This window comes from Psammomys obesus, unplaced genomic scaffold (genome assembly GCF_907164565.1).
Source record: "Psammomys obesus unplaced genomic scaffold, mPsaObe1.curated_primary_1811, whole genome shotgun sequence".
Classification (NCBI taxonomy): Eukaryota; Metazoa; Chordata; class Mammalia; order Rodentia; family Muridae; genus Psammomys; species Psammomys obesus.
In genome coordinates, this window is record NW_026596143.1 from 13334692 (window position 1) to 13359699 (window position 25008).

General features: G+C 41.4%; 1 protein-coding gene and 1 non-coding gene across 3 annotated transcripts in view; both read left to right on the forward strand.

The window, feature by feature from the left end:
- The window catches only part of Ap3m2 (adaptor related protein complex 3 subunit mu 2), a 59614-nt gene that overhangs the window by 15804 nt on the left and 18802 nt on the right, over window positions 1-25008 (forward strand). The gene's annotated exons all lie outside the window — the stretch shown is intronic.
- Window positions 16015-16118, forward strand: LOC129666417 (U6 spliceosomal RNA). Its single transcript, XR_008718572.1, has one exon. It is a non-coding gene; the product is annotated as a U6 spliceosomal RNA (small nuclear RNA).

Here is a 25008-nt window from a genome sequence, read left to right on the forward strand (position 1 = left end):
TATATATATATATATATATATATATATATATATATATATATATATATTAAAGAATCCTAAATAGTACCAGGAATTTAAAAGGGATATTTCATAATAATGAAATATCAGTTCATCAAGTGGACCAAATAATACTAAATGTTTATTAAAATAATTGATGATTTAAAAAAGAGAAATGAAGGGAGTAATATCTCAGTGTGCTTCTTATTGCTGTGATAAAAAAAAATAATAATGAAATCAACCTGGGAGGAAAGAGTTTGTTTGGCTTATACACTTCCACATCATAGTCCATAGTTGAAAGAAATTAGGGCAGGAACTCAAGCAGGAACCCGGAGACAGAAACTGAAGAAGAGGCCATGGACAAATGCTGCTTACTGGCTTGTCCCCTACGGCTTGCTCTGCCTTCTTTGTCATACTTCTCAGGACTACCCAGGATTAGCCTCACCCCCACATCAATCACTAACCAAGAAAATGCCTACAGACTTGCCTATAGGTAATCTGATGGCATTTTCTCAATTGAGGCTCCTCTTCCCTGATAATGCTGTCTTGTGTCAACTTGACAAAAAAAACCACCTAGCACAAGTAATGATGTAGAATACTTGAACAGCACTGTCAAAATCTGATAGAATTATTATAGAACATTATACCCAACCGAAGAAAGTGCCATGTTACCTGCAAGTACAAAAAAAAATTTCATCAAGATGGATTATATTGTACCTCATAAGATATTGCAATAAATTTATGAGGTTGAGATTATATGAAATATTGCTGTCTAAAACAAAATTGGATATTAGTCATAAAAGATGATTTCTAGAAACTGTTTGGAATGATCATCAAATATTTACAAATCCCAAAACACAAGTCAAAAAACATTTACAAGAGATTTATTGAAAGAAAATGAAGAGAAACATACAAGTTTGTGTAATATAGCTAAAATATGCATACAGGAAAATTTAGAGCATTAAAGGGTTGTTATTAGAACATGGTGGTGACTGAGGTATAGCTTTTTGGTTGAATGTCCAATATCTCCCTCTACCCCAGAAAATAAATGTCTCAAATTAAGAATTCACCTTAAAATATTTAAAAAGGAAGCATATTTCCCATGATAAGCAGAAGAGGAAAATTATAGAAAACAGCAATCAATTAGATGAAAAGCACAAGAACCAAAAATTCAGTGAAACAATGACATTATTAATAAAATTTATAAAGTTCTAAAAAGATTGATCAGGAAAACAAAACAAAAGAAATAATTACAACGTGAAGAATGAAAGGGAGACATAGCTTTAAATTCCAAGTGTGTTAAAAGAACAGTAAAGCATAGTGCCACGCTCATGCTCTGGAGGCTGAAAAATCACCTGAGCCCACAAGTTCCAGGCCAACCTTGACAACATATCAGGGATCACCAATCAATGAGGAAAGCAAGGCAAGTAAAAAGCATCAGGGATGTAGTCTGGCTTATTGAATGTTTGCCTATCATCCACAAAGCATTTTATACGCTTGCTGGGGCTGGGGCGGGGGCACACACCTGTAACAGCAGCACTGTGGTGGAAGCAGGGAAATCTGAAGTTCAAGGTCATCTGTGACTACACAGAAAGTCCAAGATCAGCTTGGGCTACATGAGACTGAAGAAAGACAGCGGGGAGAGAGAAATAGGGAAGGGAAGTAGGGGAGAAAGAGGATGAGAATAAGGAATATAATGAACAACTTCATGCCAATAAATAACTTTAAAACATATAGAAAAAAATTTTCTTGAAAGACATAATTTACTAATAGCCACAATAAAGAACACATTACTAGGGTTTTTGTTGTTGTTTTCAGTAATGAGTAAACATTCCTATCTCAAAATTGAAGAATTGGAACATAGCAGGGAGCAATCCCTTTAAACCAGGTTGAAATCCAATGAGGAAACTCTTTCAGCTCCATGTCCAGGATCTGGAGTTTATAATGTAATCAACCTGCTCCAAAACGCTTGAGTCACCTTACTCCTTCAGCCCTGCTGCCGTCAGCACACAGAAATTCCATCCTGGGATGGCTCTTTTATATTCTTTCAGCTCTCCTCAGCCAAGCTCCTATGGTCCTGGCATCTCCATCATAATTGAAGCTTTTCTGCAGGGTTTCTAACACTGCCAGACATTGCCTGACCTCAAGCATCTTAGTGACCGTTTCTATTGCTGTGATAAAACAGCATGCCCAAAGCAACTTGGGGAGGGAAGGGCTTATTTAGATTACACTTCCATATCACTGTTCATCATCAAAGGAAGTCAGGACAGGAACTCAAATAGGGCAAGAGCCTGGAGGCAGGAGCTGATGCAGAGGCCATGGAGAGATGCTGCTTACTCACTTGCTATTTGTGGCTTACTCATCCTGCTTTCTTATAGAACCAGGACCACCAGCTGAGGAATGGCACCACCCACAATGGGCTGGGCCCTCCCTCATCAATCACTAATTAAGAAAATACTCTACAGGAATGCCTCCAGCCCAAGCTTAAGGGAGCATTTTCTCAATTGAGGTTCCCTCCTCTCAGCTGACTTTAGCTTGTGTCAAGTTGACATAACCTATGCAACACATCAAGTGATTTCCTCAACCTTGCATTTGCCATGCCTCCAGAACCAACAGAACATGAAAAGATACTGCCATGCTGTGTTCCCAAGTAGAAAACAGCCTGTCCCCGTTCCCCTCTGTGAGCCACAGCTGCATTGGCTCCTGCGTGCTGACCCTGGAGAAACACTCTCCCAGCTGCCTCCTTCAGCTTAGCGTTTCCTCCTTTCAGTGAATTTGGAGCACCACAATTGGCAGTAGAGTGCTGAAGAGTAGGTTGCCCTGCCCATCTCCCAGCGCTTCAGGGGCCTCTACAGTGCTGAGCCCTCTCTGAGTTACAGCTGCTTCTTCAGCACCAGCCTGAAATCTCCTCCGCCTAATGAATTAGTCCATCATCTTTAAATTCAGCATTGCTGAGGTCCGCAAGATACAAACGGAAGAAGGCCAAATTCCTGGCCACAATGTCAGATGACTAAATGAATTGCCCCCATCAACGGTGCCTGTGAAAGTATTTGTTCCTGCCGGAAACCGCACAAGCCAGACCCCCAGAGACCACGTTTCTCTCAGTGTTTTTGATTCCTAAGTTCCCACCAGAATGGCCAATGAAACTCTGCTCACAGCATTCTAGGATATTTCTAAGCCAAAGTGCCAAACTCTTCCACCTTCTTCCCACAAGCCAGTCCAAAGGCCCATATGCCATGTGGTCAGTTTCATATTACCAACCCCACTTCTTGGTACAGTTCAGTGTCTTGTCAGCGAGTAGTGCTCAGGTGTTCCGTGCTATCACGGAACAACAACAGTTCCCAACTTGTGGCTCTCGAAGGTAGTCAAATAAACCTTTCACAGGGGCCACCTAAGACCATCTGCATGTCAGACCTTTACAGTACAGTTCATGACAGTAACAAAGCCAGAGTCATGAAGTAGCAACAAAAATAACTCCGTGGTTGGAGGTCACCACGACATGCGAACCGTATTTAGGCGTCGCAGCATTAGGAGGGTGGAAAAGCCCTGTCACAGAGGATCATTTTAAACCTGCAGGCAGTATAGCAGCCACAGTCAAAACCATGTAACATCGTAAGTACTCTGTGTGCACTCTTTAGTGCTAGTAGTATTTGCTGTATTATTTATTTACACAATCACAGTTAATTCTTAGATTACTTTATTTACTTTTTTATTATGACTGGGTTATCTCTAGCTTTCATGACTCTTCCCCCTCTACACATCCATTTATTGACCATTTAAGTTCTCTCTTCTGTGAAGGCCTTGCTTTAGTCTTTTGCCTACTTTGCTTTTGGATTACTTTTTGCTTCTTGTTTCTTAACATAGTTCAGGTATTGATACATGTCATAGATAGATACATAGATACATAGATATCAAATTATTCCTGGTTTGAAGCATTTCTTTTCACTTTTTTGTTTTTATTTATTATTTATAGCTGGATTTTGTTACGTAGCCAATGTTTGCTTAAAACTTAAGACCCTCCTGATTTTCCTGGAGACTCCACTTCTTAGTGGGGACCCCGTTAGCTCTTCCATTGGGACCCACCCATCCCTCTCTCCTGGTTCATCTTCATTTCTTGTGTCAGCTGCTGATATCTAAAATGCTCTCTACCTGGGACACCCTGTGGCCACACCTGGCTGGTACTCAGGTAGTCAATTTCCACTATCCTTCCTGTTCTCCATTAAAGACCTCTCCATTCTCACCCCGGGCCTTTGGCAGTCTGTTTGTAGGTACCTCTTCTTCCACCTCAACTCCATTCACTGGAAACCCCAACTCTTGATTCAGACCTAGGGTCCCCTTGCTCTTTCATCCCTGTCTCTCCAGTATAGTGTTTGGCCTACTGCAACCTACTTGCAAGAGCCCCTTCTCCCACCTCCAACACCCTAGAGACTTTGTCTCTTGGTGTGGACAGGGTTCTATAGCTCTTTCCCACATCTCCTCCCAGAATTCTCGCCTAGCCTGTCTCTATTCCTCCCTGCCACCCACCTGCAGAAGCATGCCCTAACAGGAAACCAACAGCTGCCACACTTTTCCAAGACCCAGAGAGGGTAACAGAAACCAACAGCCGCCACACTTTTCCAAGACCCAGAGAGGGTAACAGAAACCAACAAAGGCAAGATCAGATACCAATACATATAATCACCTCAATCATCATAATCCCAAATACCTAGACATCAGCACAAAAACAAGGCATGAATAGCGAAGACAGCAGGCCTTCACCAGACAGATTAAATGTTAAATCTAAAAAAATCCAGGTGCAAAATGGAGTAACCCTACTACAGTAGACCCTGAGAAATGCAGTAGCCCTGAACCACCAGAGAAGGACTTCAAACTACCAATAATGAATATGTTCTAGGACCATAAATAGAATATGAACCGATTTCTTAATGAAGTCTGAGAAAACAGAAACAGTGGAATGTAATAACAAAAAGAATTCAATACATGAAAGTAGAAATAGAATTACTAAAGAAATAAAACTGAAAATGAAAAATTTAGGAAGTCAAACAAAAGTCTCAGAGGTAAGCCTTGCCAACAAATCACAAGACATGAAGAGAGAATCTCAGGAGTTAAAGATAAGAAATATATCTCACTCAAAGAAAACATTAAATCTAAAAAAATCCAGGCACAAAATACCCAGGAAATCTGGGACACTATGAAAAGACCAAACCTACAAATAATAAGGAAAAGAAACTCAGGTCAAAGGCACAGAAAATAACTTCAACAGAATCACAGGAGAAAATGTCTCCAACCTAAATAAGGAGGTACCTTTAAGGTACACGAAGCATATAGAACACTAAATAGACAGGGCCAGAAAAGAAATTCCCCCATGACATATAATAATCAAAACTCCGAGTGTATATAACAAGCAAAGGCTACTGAAGGCTGCAAGGGAAAAATACTGCGTGGTGGTTTGAAAGAAAATGGCCCCAATAGGCTCCCAGGGAGTAGCACTATTAGGAGGCGGGGCCTTGTTGAAGTAGGTGTGGCTTTGTTGGAGGAAGTGTGTTTGAGTCACTTTCTGCTGCCTGCTAATGCAGATGTGGAACTCTCAACTCCGTTTCCAGCACCGTGTCTGCCTGCACGCTCCGTGCTTCCCACCGTGCTGATAATGGACTAAACCTCTGAAACGGTAAGCCAGCCGCAATCAGATAGTTTCCTTTATATGAGTTGCGATGGTCATGGTGTCTCTTGACAGCAATAAAACCCTAACTAAGACAAAAACCAAGGAACATATAAAAGTAGACCTATTAGAATAACACCTGAGGTTTCATATGCTCAAACTAGGCCTGCTTCATTCACCTCCTGCCGCCTGCCAATCTGGATGTAGAACTCTCCTTCTCCAGCGCCATGTCTACTTGCCCACTGCCATGCTTCCCTCAATGATGGTAATGGACTAAACCCTGAAACTGTAAGCCAGCCCCAATTAAATGGTTTCCTTTAGAAAAGTTGCCATGGTCACTGTGTCTGTCTTCACAGCAATAAAACCCTAACTAAAACAGTATGTGTCAAACGACTGTGTTTAAATGAATCTGTCTACTGAAGGGCTACTCTGCAAATAGTTAACATGTGCTTACTGGCACTTATTAACATGTCTTTCTGATTCAGGTTTCTCCAAACTCAAACAACCTTCCTTGGATCACTACTTTCTTTGTTACATTTGTGAATAAAAGTACACTGACACTGAAGTAATGATGTCTATAGTATTAAACTGTAGTACACAAGGCATTTTTTCACATCCTCAGATCCCAGCAGACAAGGTCTGCATAGGTCATCAAAAATCAATAGAGATCAAGGGGATAAAAATAATAAAGGAAGAAGTCAAAATATCTTATTTGCAGGTGATATGAGCTGATATAGAAAAGACCCTTAAAATGCCACCAGAAAACTTCTGCACTGATAAACTTTCAGCAAAAAGTTGAAGGATACAAAATCAACACACAAAATATCAGTAACCTTTCTATATACAAATGACAGACCAAGAAAGAAATCAGGGAGACAATACCTTTCACAACAGAAAAATATATCTTGGGAAAATTCTATCAAAGCAAGTGAAAGATTCGTATAATAAAAACTTTTAAGACTTTGAAGAAGAAATTGAAGAAGATATCAGAATGCAGTAAGATTTCCCATGTTCATGGATAGGTAAGATTAATTGTGAAAATGACCATACTGCCAAAAGCAATCTACAGATTCTATGCAATCCCCATCGATATTCCAACACAATTCCTCACAGATAGTAAACAAGCCATTTCCAGCTTCATATACAAACATAAAGAATCCAGGATGGGTATAACAATCCTGAGTAACAAAAGAACTGCTGGAGGTACCATCATTATAGACTTCAAGTTGTACTATAGAGCTATAGCAATACAAACAGCATGGTATTGGCATAAAAACAGACCCATTGATCAATTAAATAAAACTGAAGACACAGACATAAGTTCACACAGCCATGGATACCTAATTTTTTTAAAGGAAGCAAAAAATACACACTGGAGAAAAGACAATGTCTTCAACAAATGGTGCTAGTTAAACTGCATATAGAGGAAATAAAATATTTATTACCCTGCACAATACTCAACCCCAAATGGATCAGTAACATAAGACAAGATGCAATGAATCTGATAGAAGACCAACTGGGGCATAGTTCAACCAATTGGCACAGAAAAAGGCTTTCTAAACAGGACAACTATAGCATGAGTACTAAGAACAACAATTCATAAATGGGATCTTGTGAAACTAAAAAGATTCAGTACTGCAATGGACACCACCATTCAGAAAAATTGGCAGCTTAAATAATGGGGAAAGATCTTCACCAATCACACATCCCGTAGAGTGTTAGTACTAGAATATACAAAGAACTGGGGGAAAAAACTGGACATCAAGAAAACAAATAACCCTGTTAAAAGATGGGAACACAGAACTAATATGAGAGTTCTCAAAAGATGAAACACAAATGGCTCCGAAACACTTAAATAAATGTTATATTCAACAACTTTAGTCATTAGGAAAATGCAAGTCAAAAACCTCTGATATTTCATCTTAACCCAGTCAGAATGGCCAAGATCAGTGAAACAAGTAACAGTTCATGCTGGCAAAGATTTGAGGAAAGGGAAAAACTTATTCATTGCTGGTGGGAGTGCAAACTTGGGTAGCCACTATGGAAATCAGTGTGGTGGTTTCTCAGGAAGATAAGAATCTATCCTAAGCCCCAGCTAGAGCACTTTCAGGCATATACTCGAAGCACATTTCATCCTACTACAAGGACACTTATTCAATCAAGTTTATAGCTGCTCTATTCATAATAGCTAGAAACTGGAAACAGCCTAAATGACCATCAACTGATGGGTGAATAATAAAAATGTCATACCTTTACCGTTCAAGCATTTAAAAAGGAGAGAGGGAAAATTATGACATTTGCAGGTAAGTAGATGGAGCTAGAAGAGAAATAATCCTGAGTAAGGTAATTCAGATCTAATAAGACTAGTATTGCGTGTTTCCTTTTAACCCCTTTAACCCTTCAATAGTTGTGCTATAATCCATATAGACACAGAGGTTAGGTATCAGGTAAGGGACTGGAGGGGAGGGGAGGATCTCCCAAAGAAGGGTAAATAGTTACAGAGATGTAGGGGGGAGACAAGTGGGAGGAGTAAATGGGGAGGCAGACAGAAGAAAGGGGTAAGGGAGGGAATGCGGGGAGGTACAAGTAACACTAAGTGCCATTTGATGGGTCACATGGAAACCTACTACTGTAGAAGCTTTATAATACATATACATAAGAAACATATATATATATGGAGTCACCAAATAACAATAGGGAAACAATACCCCAACTCCACATCTTATGCCACATATGAAACCTCCAGTGCCAGGGCTGGAGTACATCTAGCCGAGTCATTGGCTGCAGGGATATCATGGAGATCCCCAAACAACTCACGTTATTTCCAAGGCTATTGGTTGCTCTCCACAATCTAATGGTAAGGCTCTATTGCTGAAGACAACACTGACATATCTCATTAAACATGGATTAGCCCAGCTGGTGCCTAAGTAGAAGCTTCAGCCCTACCGGAAAAAAACTCTGCATGGTACCATTGGAGAGATATAACCTATTTTACTTGAACAACAGTTAAGTGACATTAATCTATGTGTAGCTAATTTTTTTATTGTAGTTGAGAACTGCTTTACAGCCTAGTGTCTATGTTAAGTTTCATAAATATGTCACTAATTGAAAGGACAGAACTTCTAAAACAATTGGGACAAGATACTTATTTATTTATTATAGACAGGATGTCTTGTAGCTAAACAGGTTAGCCTTGAACTGTCTATGTTGCCAAGGCTAGCCCTGAATTCCTGATCCTCCTGTTTCTCTTTCTGGGTCTTAGGATTATAGGTGTACCACCACACTCAGTTTTATTATATCTTGTTTAAATTTATTTTAGATTCATTTATTTTATTTATCTGTATATGACCATTTGCCTGCATGTATGTATGTGCACCGTATGTGTGTCTGGTGCCGGAGGAGGTCAGAAAAAGTGTGTAGGATTCCTATTAGTGACTCCCAAACTGATATTTCTAGCCTTACTCTTAGCCACTAGATGTATGAATCTACGTAAGAAGAATGAATTGCTGATTGGATGCTGGCTGTCCCAGCTGTGGGCTGGCCGTGCCATGGTACATTGAGGAGCATCTCTGCAGAAACGGCCCCTTACTGGCTGCTTCTTGACTCATAAGAAATAATATTCTGGTACTGCAATTTCCTCTGGCTTGGACTGTGTGCCCTTGGGAAGGGGCAATGCCTGGGTTGTCTTATAAGAGTGTTGGTCTTTGCCTGGCAGAAGCTGGGAACCTGTCAGGAGGTAAGGACCTGGGAGATTCTGAGGGTCTTTACTTGCCCTATGTGTATCTTTGTACACAAAAGACTGGGACATGAAATATAAAATAAAACCAGTTACCAAGCAGCTCAGACTAGCATAAAGATGAATGCCAACCGAAAATAACCCAAAGCATTTTTCCCAAATATCACTTTTTAGTCTTCACTTCCATGCTAGACACCTTTTGATAGAATGGAGAACAGCAGGGGTCCTCTGAGCCCATGATTTTAACAGGTAAAAGATGAGCCTACTTGGGAGGCCATTTAAGACCTTCTGTCTATGCCAGGTCCTTATCAAGACAATATTCTATGTCACTGGCCCCAACACCAATGATTTCTGCAATTCTATTTATATTTGTCGTTGTTTTGCTGGTTTTGTTCTCAGTCCTGTTTCGTTTCAGGAAATATGGCTTCACTTGTCTTCTTTTTTCACTTCTTGGCTGTGCTTATTCCTTTCCAGTACAAAGCATCGTTTACAGTGTTCTCTGTAGGGTTGGTTTAGGGGTCATGAATTCTTGCAGCTCATTTACATCATAGAAAAGGTTTCTTTCTCCTTTGACCATGGCAGATGGTTTCAGTGGGATCAGTAGCCCAAGTTGCTACCTATGGTCTTTTTGAATTTGAAGAGCGTTGCGTTCTTTTGACTTTTAAAGTTTCCATTGAAAAATCAGCTGTGATTCTAAAGGGTTTTTTTTTCCCCCTTTATACATGCCTTGTGACTTTTCAACTTTTAGTACTCTCTCATGTATATTTAGTGCTTTAACAATAAGATGCATGGGGAGTGTTTTTTTCTGGTCCTATCTATTTGGTGTTCTGTGTGCTTTTAGTATCTCTGTGGGTATGTCTTTAATTTGGGAAGATCTTCTATAATCCATTTGAAGATCCAATGATGGACAACGCCATTGACTTGGGATTTGTCTCCATCCATGTTTATAATTCAAATATTTGGTATTTTCCACAGTTCGTGAATATTCCTTTTGTGTGTTTTCATTTTCTTCCTATTTTTTGCTTCTGCAGTCCTTTACTTCATCTTTAAACTCTGATAGTTTGCCTGTCTTCTTCTACTGGATTTATTCTACTTCTAAGGCTTTTGCCTGAGTTTTCTAACTGGGTGTCCCAGTTTTCTTCTTTGTTGTGATAAACACTGACCCAACAAATTTGGACAAAAAGGCATTTACTTGATTTACACTTTTGTATCAAAATTCATGATTGAGGAAAGTCAAGCAAACCTGCAGGCAGCAAACCCCACAAAGAAATGTTGCTTCCTGGCTTGCCTAGCTTGCTTTTGTATACAACCCAGGATCGCCTGCATAGGAGCGACACCGCCCATAGTCGGTGATGTCCTCACACATCAAACGTTCATCAAGAAAACACTCTTCAGACTTGCAGGCCAATCTTACAGAGGCATTTTCTCAATTGAGGTTCCCTTCTCCCAAGCTCACAAAAACTAACCAGCACATCGGAATATTGAGTTTTCCACCTCCACCTTAATTTCAGGATGAGTTCTCTTTGATACTTCCATACCTTTTCTGAGTCCAAATGTCAAATTCTGAACTGTCCTCATTGCCTCATTCATTCGTGTTTGTGTTTTCGACGTTTATTTCCTTAAGTTCATTGAGCTGTTTGTGTCTTTTTTAAACTTCCTGAATTTTTTTGGTGACGTTTATGATCTTTAAAAGGCTGTGTCCTGTTGGGTTCATCTAGTTAATTCTCACTGTAGATCATTTCTATAGAACTGATGGATTTTGGAGAGGAGGGCTGTACTATACTGACTTTTCATATTATGTTTTTGTGATGAGGCCTGGGCATGTAGATTTCTCTCACTAGCTATGTGTCTCCTGAGTGGAAGTTTGGTTTTGCTTTCGTTGTTGTCCAAGTTTGGTTGATTTTGGATTTGTCATAAACAGGTGATAGGTCAATCCTTCAGATACTCCACGTTGATTTTGCATTGGGGGAATAGGGTGATTCCAATTCAGTGGTAACCAAGAAAGTCTGAGAATGGGACACAGGCCCTGATTTGCCTGGGCTGGTGCAAGCTGTGCTATCTTCGTTATGCCTGAGAGTGAGGGGATGGTGTGAGTGGGCCAGGGTCGTGGGCACTCACAGGGCTAGACCAGCACACAGGCTGTGTGAACAAGGCTATGCCTGAGGGTTGGGGATGGCAAGGGATGGCAAGGATCCAGTGACTTCTCAGGTTACACCAGTGCTAATTTGAGACCTGGGCTAGTCCTGGGTGTTGGAATTGGTGAGTGTGGGCTACGGTCAGATGACTCAGTAGGCTTGGGATGGAACACAAGATGGCTTTTATGTACCCCTGGCTGGCCTAAAGCTCATTATTCAGCTCCGGCTATAGGTGGTTTTTCTGTCTCTCCCTCTCAACTGCTATGATTGTAAGATGCATTTCTACACACCCAGTTGTATGGAATCTTTTTCTAACCCTTCCACTTCAGCCTTATGTATGAAATGTTATTTGGGCTGTATCATGTTAGGTCTTTAAGTTTTTAAATTACTTTTACTTTCGAATGATCATTGACAGAGGGGTAGTACCTAGGCTTTGTAATTGCCTCTTATTGAGATTCTTTGTCTCTCTTGGTTTTCTCTTGTGGTCATGCTAATTCTATAGTACAGTGCTTGGTCCCTTGCTGTTTTCTTATTTTATTTTCCAGTGAATCTATTACAGCTTTGACTTGTGGTTACTCTCAGGCTCGCAGAAAACATCCAATTGTTAAAAGAAACTATTTTAGGCTGCTAAATTTTATTGCTGAAAAATCTTTATAACTTCATACATTTTAAATACTTGATGTCACAATTTATAATTTTTTACAGTTTACTTCCTTTTAAAAAATATAGTTTCAGTGGTGTACGCCTGTAATCCCAGCAGGAGGCAGAGGCAGGTAGACCTCTGTAAGCTCCAGGCCAGCCTGGTTCACAAATTGAGTTCAGGACAGCTAAGGCTATACAGAGAAACAGTGTCTCAGAAAGAGAGAGAGAGAGAAAAAAGGTGTCGTTTCTGTTGTATTGATAATGTATTGCAGGAGTGGTGGTGCATGCTTTTAATCCCAGCACATGGGAGGCAGAGGGATTCAGATCGCTGTGAGTTTGTGGCCAGCCTGGTCTACGAAGCAAGTATAGAACAGCCAGGGCTCTGTTACACAAAGAAAGAAAAAGGAGGAAGGAAGGAAGGAAGGAAGGAAGGAAGGAAGGAAGGAAGGAAGGAAGGAAGGAAGGAAGGAGAGAAAGAAAGGTGAGAAAGAAAGGAGAGAGAGAGAGAAAGAAAGAAAGGAGAGAGAGAGAAAGAAAGAAAGGAAGGAGAGAGAGAGAGAGAAAAAGAAAGGAAGAAAGAAAGAAAGAACATCATTTGTTTTCATGATTCTTTCATTTTTAGGATTTCTGTATTTCAGCCTGTGTTGATTTGTGTCAACTTGACACAAGGCCATGTGGAAAAGACAGAACCTCAGTTGAGAAAATCCTTCCCTATGCTTGTTCTGTAGGCAAGTCTGTGGGACATTTCTTGACTAATAATTGATGTAGGGGGCGCCCCGACCATTGTAGGTGGTGCCATGCCCAGGCAGATGGTCCTGAGCTGTGTCAAAAACCAAGCTGAGTATGCCAAGGAGAGCAAGCTGGCAGGCTGTGTTCCTTCATGGTTTCTGCATCAGTTGCTGACTCCTGGTTCCTGCTGTGATTCTCTGCCTTGGCTTTGCTCAGTGATAAAGACTGAGACATGTAATCCAATAAATGCTTTCCTCACCAAGCTGCTTTTTTTTTAAAAATCACACAGTAAAAGCACACTGATACACCCTCTAATTTACCGGTGTGTGTGTGTATGTGTGTGTGTGTGTGTGTGTGTGTGTGTGTGTGTGTGTGTGTGTGTGTATGATTTCTGGCAGATGCATGCTAGTAGATGCCTTTGTAAGCCTTCAAGCAGGTTTTTAAGTGACAAATCTTTTAGAAAGGGTAGAAACTTAATCTTACATAGGCCTTGTAGCGTTGTATGATTGATAGTGGCCCCTTTAAACTCATGTATTTAATGCTTGGCTCCCAGTTGGTAGAACTATTTGGGAAGAATTAGAAGGTATGGTTTTATTGAAGAAGGTGTGTCACTAGGAGTGGGCTTTGAATTTTCAAAAGCCCAGGCCATTCCCAGTTAGCTCCTTCTCTCTCTGCCTTATGGTTGACTCAACCTGTGAGCTCTCAGCTACTGTTTCAGTGCCATGCCTACCTGCCTGCTGCTATGCTTCCTACCATGTCAGCCATGGACTCTAACTAGATGCAACTGTGAGCCCCAAATTAAACGTTTGATTTGATAAGTTGCCTTGGTCCTGGTGTTTTGTCATGGAAACAGAAAAGTAACTAAGATAAGAGTTTGTACCACTAGTCGTGTATTGCTGTGACAGACATGACCGTGCTGGCTTCTTTTTTTAAATTGAGGAATGTGGAAGAATTTTAGACTTTGGACTAGGAAAGCAGCTGAACGCTGTAAGCAGGGTTTAATGAGCCATACCAGTAGGAACATGAAAGACAATGGTGCTAAGGATAATGTGGACTGTGGAGACCCAGGTTTCAGAAGGGAACAATATTAGCAACCAGATTACAGACCATTCTTGTGATATGTAGGCAAAGAATGTGGCTGCTTTTTGCCTTTTTCCTAAGAATTGAAGTCCTGTAGTGACAATTCTGGAATTTTGGTTTAAGAAGAAAAACAGAAATATTGTAAGAATATTGTAAGATTTAATTCCAGGTGTAGGGACGTGAGGTCACTTTGGACTGTCTGCAGCAGCTGTGATTTACCTCGTGCTCAAGCAGAGGCGTGCTTTTGGCAGCTGCAGCTGCGATTGTATGATGTTTGGAATTCTGGGAACTTTTCAGAGGGTAAATAAATGCTAGAGTCCCTCAAGGTGGGGTTGGTCATTGCTGGTCATTTTGAGGAAATGGGGGGTGGTGGTTGTAGTTTGTTAGTAGTTGTGCTCAAAGAAGAAACAAGAAGGTAGAAATTAGATTCAGGGGTCTCTCTCTCCCTGTCTCCCTCTCTCCCCCCTCTATCCTTCTTTCTCTGTCTCCAGAGGAGGTGGGGATGAAGGGTGGGAAAAAAAAAACCCCACAAAGTAGCAAGGACCAGCCACAAAATTCACAAAATTCTTCAATTTTAATATAACTTCTTTTGTTTGATGGGTTCTTTGAACAAATATCTGTTGTCCAGCTCTCTTAGAGTCTCCAGCCCTCATTTGGTTTTGTCTTAGTCACCTGCATTTACTGTGATTATCTCCCGTTTTTCTCTGTGTTATTCATTTCTTTATTAGGGTTGTTTATTCTGATTCCTGTTCCCTTTAGTCACTTCTGTAATGGTGGTGATTTGAGCCTGGGTTGCTGCAGCTTAGACCATCAGTCTACCAGCAAGCTACACCCTCAGCCCCATCCTTCTCCTTTTCCTACCTCTGAGCCTGAGTCTCTGTGTCCAAATAACAGTGCAGTAGTAGCAGCGTTCTGCTGGCTTCTGAGATAGGATAGCCGCACGTGCACTGGGAAGCTCTGGACAGGAAAGGGGCCCTGACCGCTGATAAGGACAGCCACATACCAAGCCTGCTGGCGTCTACCGCTTTGAGATTAAAGGAGAACTGCCCTGCAGATTAACTCTCCCATTTCCCCAACCCCACCATTTCCATCTACAAAATCTCAAGACCCCACACCACGTGTGCACAGCCTCCCTTCTGGGGAGAGACTGTGGCCTTCAGCTGTTCTGATTAAAGAACAGTTGTGCTTCTCGAGACGCCCTGGGTCAGGCTGGCCCTCCGATTCTGTGACCGGGAAAAGAAGAGCCAGGCAGCAGCCCATTTCCTGCCTCATCCTGGAAATGGGCTGGTGGCATTCTTCGGAAGTTATTCTTCTGATAGAAACCTGTGCTGTGATTCTAGCTACTAGCTACAGCACCAGCTTTTTTCATGGACCCAGCTTTCTTGATCTGAGACCACGCAATCCCTTCCTCAGTCTCTTTATTATTCTGTAGTTTGAGCCTACCTGCCTAAGCCATAGGTACTATCACTGCCTATTTCCACACTAACCTACCTAAGTGTCCTTTTAAAGAGAAGGATGTAACAATCCACATTTGAGCCTCAAAATGAAGAATTCCATGGGAATGTACAATGCCCCATGGGGGATGGGCTTACTTTACCACAGGGCTGAGTTCACCTTTAGCAGAAAACTGGGGGATTTCATCAAGATAGAAGCAACTCTATATTCTGGCAGCCATCTTTGCTAATTTGAATCTTTTTTGTAATTTTTAATGTTTTATTTTAATGTTGATACAATTTTTACACAACACAGTTACTGGCTTCTAAGGAAAATCTAAAAGTTTTCCTGGGCCACAAACTGACTCATGGATAAATGCTTGTCTAAACAAGCTGTTAACTTGGCCCAGCTTAATTTTGTTCATAGTAAAAAGCAAAATTAGAAGTAAATGCAATGACAGTGAATGAATTGTTAGAGGGCTCAAAGTGGTGGGCCAGCAGGCTTGGTATGTGGGTCAAGGCAACTCTCCCGTCCAGAGCTTCACAGAGCACCTGAGGCTGGCCTGCTCTGCACAGTGAGATCCCAAGAATGAGAGTGAAAATGTGGCTCAGCCTCACATATGCTAAAATTGGAACAATACAGACAAGATTAGCACAGCCCCTGTGCAAGGACAACACGGGACTCGTATCTTCTTGTGATTGTATATAACTGGAACTCCTGAGAACTTTACTCACGTGGCCTTTCTTAACCCTCACTGTTGTCTGAGGCTCCTTATCATCCTTATACTTACCTTTTGAATGTCCTTTTAAATGTTTTACTTACTGGTCTCATCTTCCATAAATGTTGTGCGTGAATCTCACCCTTCCACAGCTCCATCCACCCCTGATAACATCCACAAGACCTTTTGGACGCTGTGGAGGAGCTCTGGCTACAAGGCGCTGTCATTCTTTCGCCCCAGACCAGATCCAGCTCTTTACATCAGTCCTCTCCTTCCTCTGGCTCCCTTTCTTCAGTGTGCCTTGGCTCCTGTTGCTTCCGGTAACTTGCTTTGGTAGACCTAGTCACCGTGGATCCGTATCCCTCCCACGCTACATCTTTGTAGAACTGAGCCCTTCCCCTCCCTCCAGGTTCCTGGACAAACTCTCAGTCTCACCCTGAAACCAAATCATCTGTTTTCCACCCTCTAACAACTATTTTTCAAAAGTTCCCTCTAGGTCCTACCTAGCGTCTAGGAGCACAGGGCACTCACTGTCCCCGACTTGAGATAATACTGCTCCAAACGCAGCCTGTGTCCCCTATGATCCCGGGAACAGAGCCTAACTCTCTCATCATGCCCCTTCCACAGGAAATAGCCAACGTTGCCCCCTCTTTTTAAACTGTCCCTGTGGTCTGAAATGAACGGTCGCAAGTTTAAGGTCAGTTCAAGGGCTTACGTGAGACCCTGTTTCAGAGAGAAAGGAAGAAGGAAGGAAGAGTGAGCTAATGATTTCCTCATCTTCCAAGAAGAAAAACACTGGATGTTATCTGAGATCAAGCTGTACTGCTTTCTCATGAGCTCTCATTGTTCCTCCCTTCCTCCCCACCTCCCTTCTCTATAGACAACTCTTATGATTTTCTATTAATGAGAATTATATATTTTATTGTGAAAGCATCATTGAAATTTTACTTTGGCGTGCTTCATTTTCATTTAAAAAATCTGTCGAATAAAAAAATTTAAATGATATACTTTTTAAGTTGAAATGACATCAAGGTTGAACACTATGAGGCAGGCCTGAAATGCCAGTAGTTAATAGGCTGACCTGGGAACGTCATAAGTTCAATGCCAGCCTTGACTACATAATGAGACCCTGTCCAGAAAATATAAGGCAACATCTATATTTAATCCTATTCCAACAAAATCATTTGTGTGTGTACATGTGAGTGCTCTTGTGTGTGCATTCATGTGTGTGTGTGTGTGTGTGTGTGTGTGTACCATATATGGATTTAATAATATTCCCCTACAGTTAATAATTAGTGGAATCAGAGTTTTTTCATCTTTGAACTTTGTTGTATCTTTTGTTTGTTGTTTTTGAGACTGGATCTCAGGTAACCAAGACTGACCTCACCTTGTAGAGGTCAAGGGTTGCACTGGATATTTTTATCTCCTCCCTCTGCCTCCAGAGGGCTAGGATTACAGTTATGAACCACTGCACCAAGCCTCGCTTTCTTGACAGGTTTTACATAATTTGCCTTCTGAGCAAGCCATGAGAAATAAGCCAGGAAGCATCTCTTCCATCGTCTCTGAGGCAGTTCCTGCCTCCAGATAACCCTTTCTTCTAAATTGCTTTTGGTCGAAGGCCCTTATCAGAACAATGGAAACCTAATTAAGACAGAAACAATCTCTGGAGCCCATAGTTTCAATGTTTTTGCTTGTTTGCTTATAGTCATACTTTAATGTATGTATAATGTATATACTGTATGTAATGTATATAAATGTAGTGTCTACCATTACATGCTGCTGGAGAGTGTGTGTGGGTTGCAATTTCTCTACACCACCTCCACATCTGCATTTACTGTCTCATTTTTAATACTAGCCATCCTAATAAGTATGGTGTGTCGTTTCCTTGTAGGTTTGGTTTTCATTTGGCTCGTGACTATAATGTTGACATTTTTCTGGTCCTCACTGGCCTTTAGAAATAACGTATATCAGTTCATTGCCCATTTTCTTTGGGTCTATTGAGTTTATTTTATGTGTATAGATGTTTGCCTACATGTAGGTATTGAGTGAATGTCTAGTCCCCACAGAGGTCAGAAGAAGCAGTGCCTGGAAATGCAATTACAGCTTTGTGTGAGCCACAATGGGGGTACTGGAGACCAACCCTGAACCCTCAGAAAGAGCAGCCTGTTGCTCTTGACCCCCGAGCTGCCTCTCCAGCCTCTCACTGTCTGCTTCCTAACCAGATCGTATTAACAGATTTTATTCTGCTTTTGCCTTTCTTTCCCTATTGTATCTCTACATAGTCTGGATGTTAACTCTTTATCAGACTTCTGTTATATAAATATTTCCTCCTATTCCATGTTTTTTTCACCCTGTTGTTTATGTCCTTCAGCACATAGAAATTCAGCTTTGATGGCTGCGCAATTTATCTACATTTAGTTTAGTAGCATGTGCTTTGGGTATCACATCTAGGTAGTTCTTGCTGAACTCTGACATAATGCTTCCCCTATGAGTTCTACAGCTTTGGTGTCACATTTATATTTTTGATTCACTGAAAATTAATTTTTCTATTTTTTCTCATCCAAATTACCTTTATTTTTGCAACTCAATTAAAGACATATTCTTAAATTTAATATATAACATTTAAAATACAAAACAATATTTTAAGTTAAAATATAATTACATCATTTCCTTACTCCTTCTTTTCCCTCTAGCCCATTCCATCTCTTCCCACCCCTCTCAAGTTCATAGCCTCTTTTTTCTTTAATCATTATCACATATATACATGCTCAAACACATAAATACAAAAGTTAGAATCCAGATTCATTCTTTTGCATGTGACACCAAGTTTTTCCAAGAAGAGTTAAATTTATTTATTTGTTTTTATGGTACTAGGACCTTCCATATGATAGCCGTGATGGTTGATTCAACTTGGCAGTATTTAGAATCTAGTAAAAGAAATCTAGTAAAGAAAGCCCTAGGCTTATTTATGAGAGAGCTTCTAGATTCAATTAATTGAAGTGAGTACCCTCTCCCCTCCCCCCAAATGTGAACAGCACCATGGCCTGAGCTGTGTTATCTCTCTCTCTCTCTCTCTCTCTCTCTCTCTCTCTCAGATTTCTGACTGTGGATGCAATGTGACCACCTGCTTCAGGCCCCTGTTGCTGTGATTTTCCCTCCATGATGAATCTTGAACCCAAATAAGTCTTTTCTTCCTTAAGTTATGTTTGTTGGGTATTTTGCAGCAGCAACAAGAGAAGTAACTAATATACCGAGCTACGTCCCTAGCTGCTTTTATTTGTTTGGGGCTTTTGAAAACAAGGTCTCACTATACAGTCCAGGCTGACCTCCAGTCCTCAATCCTGTCTCTGCCTCCTCTTTCTATGACCTACTGATGTGCCCTACCACAGTAGTTTTATTTCTAAGCCATACAGTGTACAGCATAAAAATAAATATAAATATAAAAAGATCATAATGAATTAATAAAAAAAAGATCACAATGGCCAGGCATAGTGGCACAAGCCTATAATCGCAGCTACTTGGGAGGTAGAAATAAGAGCGTGTCAAGTTCAAAGCAAGCCTGATCCACAGTGCGAACAAATGTGTTTGGTGAGACCCTGTCTCAAAAACAAAACAAAAATGCAAGCAAGCAACAACAAAATCCCAGGAGAGTGCTGTCGTTCAGGATGCAGATCCACAGCATTTAAGACTGGGCTCCTGGGCAGACTGTCTAGCAGAGAGCCATCAGCACTCGCTCAAGGTCCCCCCTCCCCCCTCGGAGGTAGCCTTGGCCTGGACACAACAGTTCCACAATACAAGAAGAGCTGCTTTGAGCTGCTGTACTTGTTTATAGGGGAGAGGAAGAGGGTGGGAAGGGGAAATGAGTCAACTGGGGAGGAGCAGGAACTTCCTGAGAGGAGAAAATGGGCAGTTCCACAGCTGATTTTATGGGATCACCGGAAGCTGCTATTTCTATTGAGCTAACTCAGACGAACTCAGTCTACCGAATGTTGCTGCAAAGGTGTGGAGAAGCAAGCTCCGGGGCCCACCCTCACACCTTTTGTTCCTCAGAAACAAACAAAGCCTAATTCTCTACACTACCTCAGCCCCTGTGCCCCACAGCCCAGGCAATCAACCACTTGTATCTCTTTTGGTAATTTATTCTGGGATTACACTTTTATATTGGGGGGGGGGGTCTGTGTGTGCATGTGCGCGTGTGTATGTTTATATATGTATGTGTGTGCGGCATTGCTGATGGAACTGGAGCCTTCTACATGCTAAACAACTGGTCTACCACTGAACTACAACCCATCCCTATTATTCTATCTTGACTCATACTTTCTTCCCTAACTTGGTAGGTTTTCAGTGATACAGAGCAAAGGATGAAGGCTCTAGCCTTCCCTTCTTTCTTCCCTGACTCTGTATGTCATGACTGAGGCTAAGTGCTCTTCTGCATCCTCCCTCTAGTCACTGAGTATTTAGTGGCGTACGCCATGTCCAGGCATTATTGCAGGTGCTGAGGATTCGTTAGTAACTGAATGAAGTCCCCGTGTTGAGCTTGAAATGGTCAGTTAAAACATGCTCATAATGAGCAGGCAGCATGGCGATGACATTTCTCTCTCGTACTGTATTATATTTTTCCTGTTCATTAGTTTTGTTGTTTGCTCAGGTCTCACTGGGCCCACATTCTTCTCCTTTTTGATAGGACTGTGTGGCTTCTCTTTACTGGTTCCCATTAGGCCCAGTGCACAAGAGATTTGTCAGATCTTTCTTCTTTTCTCTCTCTTTAAAAAAAAAATCCATGTGGAGGGCTGGAAAGATGGTTCAGCAGTTAAGAGCACTGTCTGCTCTTCCAGAGAATCCAGGTTCAATTTCCAGTACCCACATGTCAGCTCACAACCATCTGCAGCTCCAGTTTGAGGAGATCTGACACCTTCACACAGGTGTGAATACAGGTAAAACACCAATGCACTTAATTTTTTTTATTAAATAAAAATATATTTTTTAAAAAACCCATATGGATTGCCAGACATCAGGACTCACAGAGGCAGGTAGGTCTCCATCAGTTTGAGGCCAGCCTGGTCTATGAAGTGAGTTCTAGGCTAGCAAATCCCAGTTGTATATCTTTGATCCCAGCCTGTGGGAGGCAGAGAATGTTGGAGCTCTATGAAACCAACCCTGGTCAACACAGCAACTTTCAGGCCATCTAAAGCTACATGGTGAGACCCTGTCTCAAGACAACAACAGTAAAAAAAAAAAAAAAAAAAAAAAAAAACACCCCACAAAAAAATAAATAAATAAAACTAAACATCCATGTAGTTTTAGACATTTCCTTTTTGACCTGGGCACTCAGTGATTTCTCCCAACCTAAATGCTGATTTTCTTCCCTTCACCATTAGAAAACTTTTGTTTGTTTGAGACAGGGTTTCTCTGTGGAGCCCAGGCTGTGGCCTTGAACTCAGAGATCCACCTGCTTCTACCACCCAAGCACTGGGTCAAAGGTGTGCGCCATCACTATTTGACAATTAGGAAATTTACTAGGCTTAGGAAAAGTAGCTTCCTTTCTTTTATCAATAGCATCCCTGGTAGTAAAATGGTAGTCTGCATTGATCTTCTATGTTCTAGATGGGTTTTTCTTTTTAATTTTTTGTCCCTACCACCCCATTTCTGCAGACAGGCTTAACCTCTGAAATCTTCCTTATTCCTAGTTGTTCTTTTCATATTCTTGTTCCATCATATTTTATTATATTTTAAGAGATGATATCTAACTGTATTTCCAATTTTTTGTTACAATGGGCCATTCTGATTTTCTTTTTCTTGGGTCACTATTTGTAATTTACTTTCTCCTTGGAAAGATTCATTTCCATAGAATACTATAAAGAGAACTTTTATTTTCAAATCTCCTGTGCAGCTGAGATTATATGATCCATATTATCTGCATTTATATCAGCTCTTGTTAGTTTCATTTTTTCCTACTTTTCTTTTCTTTCCCAATTGAATAAATAGATACTTAGGCTCCTTGCATCCTTATCGTGAGATTGAGGTGAAGCAGGGAGTTGAGTTTAAGGCGACTGCATCAGTATATTGTATGAAAAATATTGCTAAGCTAAGAACAGTCATTAAGACTAGCCAGCTAAGCCAGGCGCAGTGTTACACACCTGTAATCCCAGCAGAGGAGGCAGAGGCAGGTGGGTCTCTGTGAGTTCAAAGTTAGCCTGGTCTAAAAAGTGAGTCCAGGGCAGCCAAGGCTACACAGAGGAACCCTATCTGGAAGAGAGAGAAAAAAAAAAAGGCTAGCCAGTTAGATCAAAATGTTCTTTGGTCACACCCTACTTTCCTCTATTTATAGTGGGCTGAAATAGGGACAAAACTGAAATTTGTGAGGAGCTGGCAGCCATGGGCAGAAACAAAAAGGGGCTTATCAAGATAAAGGAATGAAAGATCGAAGCAGCTTCAGCATCGATCATCATGGCCCTAGTCTCTTCAGGAACTTCTACTGCATGACAGTGTGTGAAGATGGCTATTTAAGACTTAGCAACAATTAAGTAATGGACACTTAAAATTGAGTGGAGGGAGACAACATGCGATTGTCTAATCTCACATGCGATCAGTGCTATGCCCATTCACTGACAACCCAGTAACAATACTGGGAACTGTAAGAAAATGCCCAAATCCTTCCCTCCAAGTGTCTTCAAGCTCCAAGAAGAGGCCACTGAAATTATCACAGTTCCTGAAGTTCCATCTTGTATTTTCATTATTCAGAGTGGCCCTATAATCTTAATTGAAGTTTATTGGGGTGGGGCCAAGTATATAGGTTTTTAAAGAAAAAAATTCTAATAGTTCTCTAAATTTCAGTCTATTTTTTTTCTCAGAAAATTGGAGAAAATAGAAGTTTTAGATCAGAATCTGATTCCCCCCCCCCCAACATCTGATTAGGAAAAAAAAATTCAAACATACCAAAATGTGAAAGAAATTTAGACACCTGTATATTAACCATCCCAATTCTATAATCAGAATTTCACCTTTATCAGCTGGAAGGGACATTTTCCTAAGCTTCTGAGTGACACTGGATAGGGTTAATGTTCCACCATAATTACACAGAAGACTTCTCTGTGCTATGGCCAATTCCAAGGATGCTTTCAACAAGCCAGCACAAGCCAGCCATTAGCTGGGTGGAGACGCTCCCAGAGTTCTTCCCAGCTACAGAAACAGAGTTTCAAAGTCACCTGGCTCCCTGCCTAGGCACACCTACAGCCTTTCACTGTTAGAAGCTGATGATGTCCATAGGCAGAAACTTAGACCCTTCTTGGCTGTGCAGCAGGGGAGCAACGGCTCTGTCCTGGACAGGAGACCTAGATATGCAGGAGATGAGGCGGTAATTGGTGTGCAACTCCCCTCAACATCTGTCTTTCTATCCTGGGTTCACAAGCCACTGTCAGCCTGGATAACCCATGCTCTCTCCGCATCGGCACAACCTTCTCTGCTTTCCAGAGGCACTAAAATGTTGTAAAGCCTATCACTGTTCCTTTCTTTGAAACATTTATTTTGTGTGTGTGTGTGTGTGTGTGTGTGTGTGCGCGCGCGCGCGCATGTGGCTATATTGTGTGCACGCAGGAGCACGCAGGTGTCAGAAGAGGGAGTGCGCTCCTCTAGACCTGGAGTTCCAGGCGGTTGTGAGCCTCCACGGGGGTGCTGGGAACCACAGGTGGTCCCCCACAAGAACAAATGGGGCGCTTAACAGCTCCAGTTCCTTTGTATCAGAGGAAAACAGTGGTAGTCACCTCTGCGAGCCGTTCCCACTACTGTGCAGAATATGTTATGTCTGAGGGCTGGCTGTATGGAGTCTGGGTTTTCAGACATGAATTCAAATCCACATGGTAACTGCCATAGCTGTGTGAAATTAGGGCCATTAGAGAACATAACTTTCTTTCCTTGTAAAATAGGAAGAAACATCTATATATAAATTATAATGAAAGAATGCCCATCAGATTCTCAACGTAGTACTCCATGAGGCACACAGTAGATGAAACAGAGAATCACTAATCGCTCAGTAATTGCTAAGAAAATGGTTTTTAAATTCTGATTTCTTTTCAAGCTTTTGTACTTGTGTATGCTGTAGGCTGAGACCATGCCCTCTAACCTCCCCTGGCCTGTCTCTTCTGCCTCCTCTTGGCCACTTTTGTCACCCTAAGGAAATCACTTCTGTCTGTGACAGAATGCCATGACATTGGAATTCAAAAGTTCATTACCTGGGCTGGCAAGGTGGCCCAGTGGGCAGAGGTGCTTGTGTGCAGACCTGAGGACCTGAGTTCCCCTCCCAGATCAGAGATGGCAGGAGAGAGCTGACTCCTGAGAGTTCGCACTCACAAAGTAAAATAAATCTTTACTTTCATTAGTTTTTATTTTGATCGTATCTTCCCCCCCCCATCTCTTTCCACATCTTTAACCACCCATTCTCATGTTCTATTTCTTTCCTAAATTCTTTAAAAGTTAATTTTTCACTGATAACATGAAAAATTTAATGAGAAAGTTGATCTGATGTAATGTCTATATCTGCTTAGTTTGGGTTCCCTGTGGTTACCTCAATATTACAATAAATGAAGGTGTTATCATTTAGATCCCCCAAATTCTGTATTGAAGGTTTGATCCCTAGCCTGTGCTGCTGTTGGAAGGTGTCTGAACCTTTAGGAAGTGGGACCTACTGGAAGGAAACAAGGTCACCGAGAGTGTGTTTTTGAAGGGGGTTTTGGAACCCAGATACCATCCTATCTCTGTCTTTGCTTCCGCTGGGAGAAATATCGAAATAGCCACTCCTTCACCCTACTCCCTAACAAGTTTAGTCGTCACAAGCCCAAAGCCAAAAGACCATGGGTCCAAACCTTTAAGACAAACCTTTCCT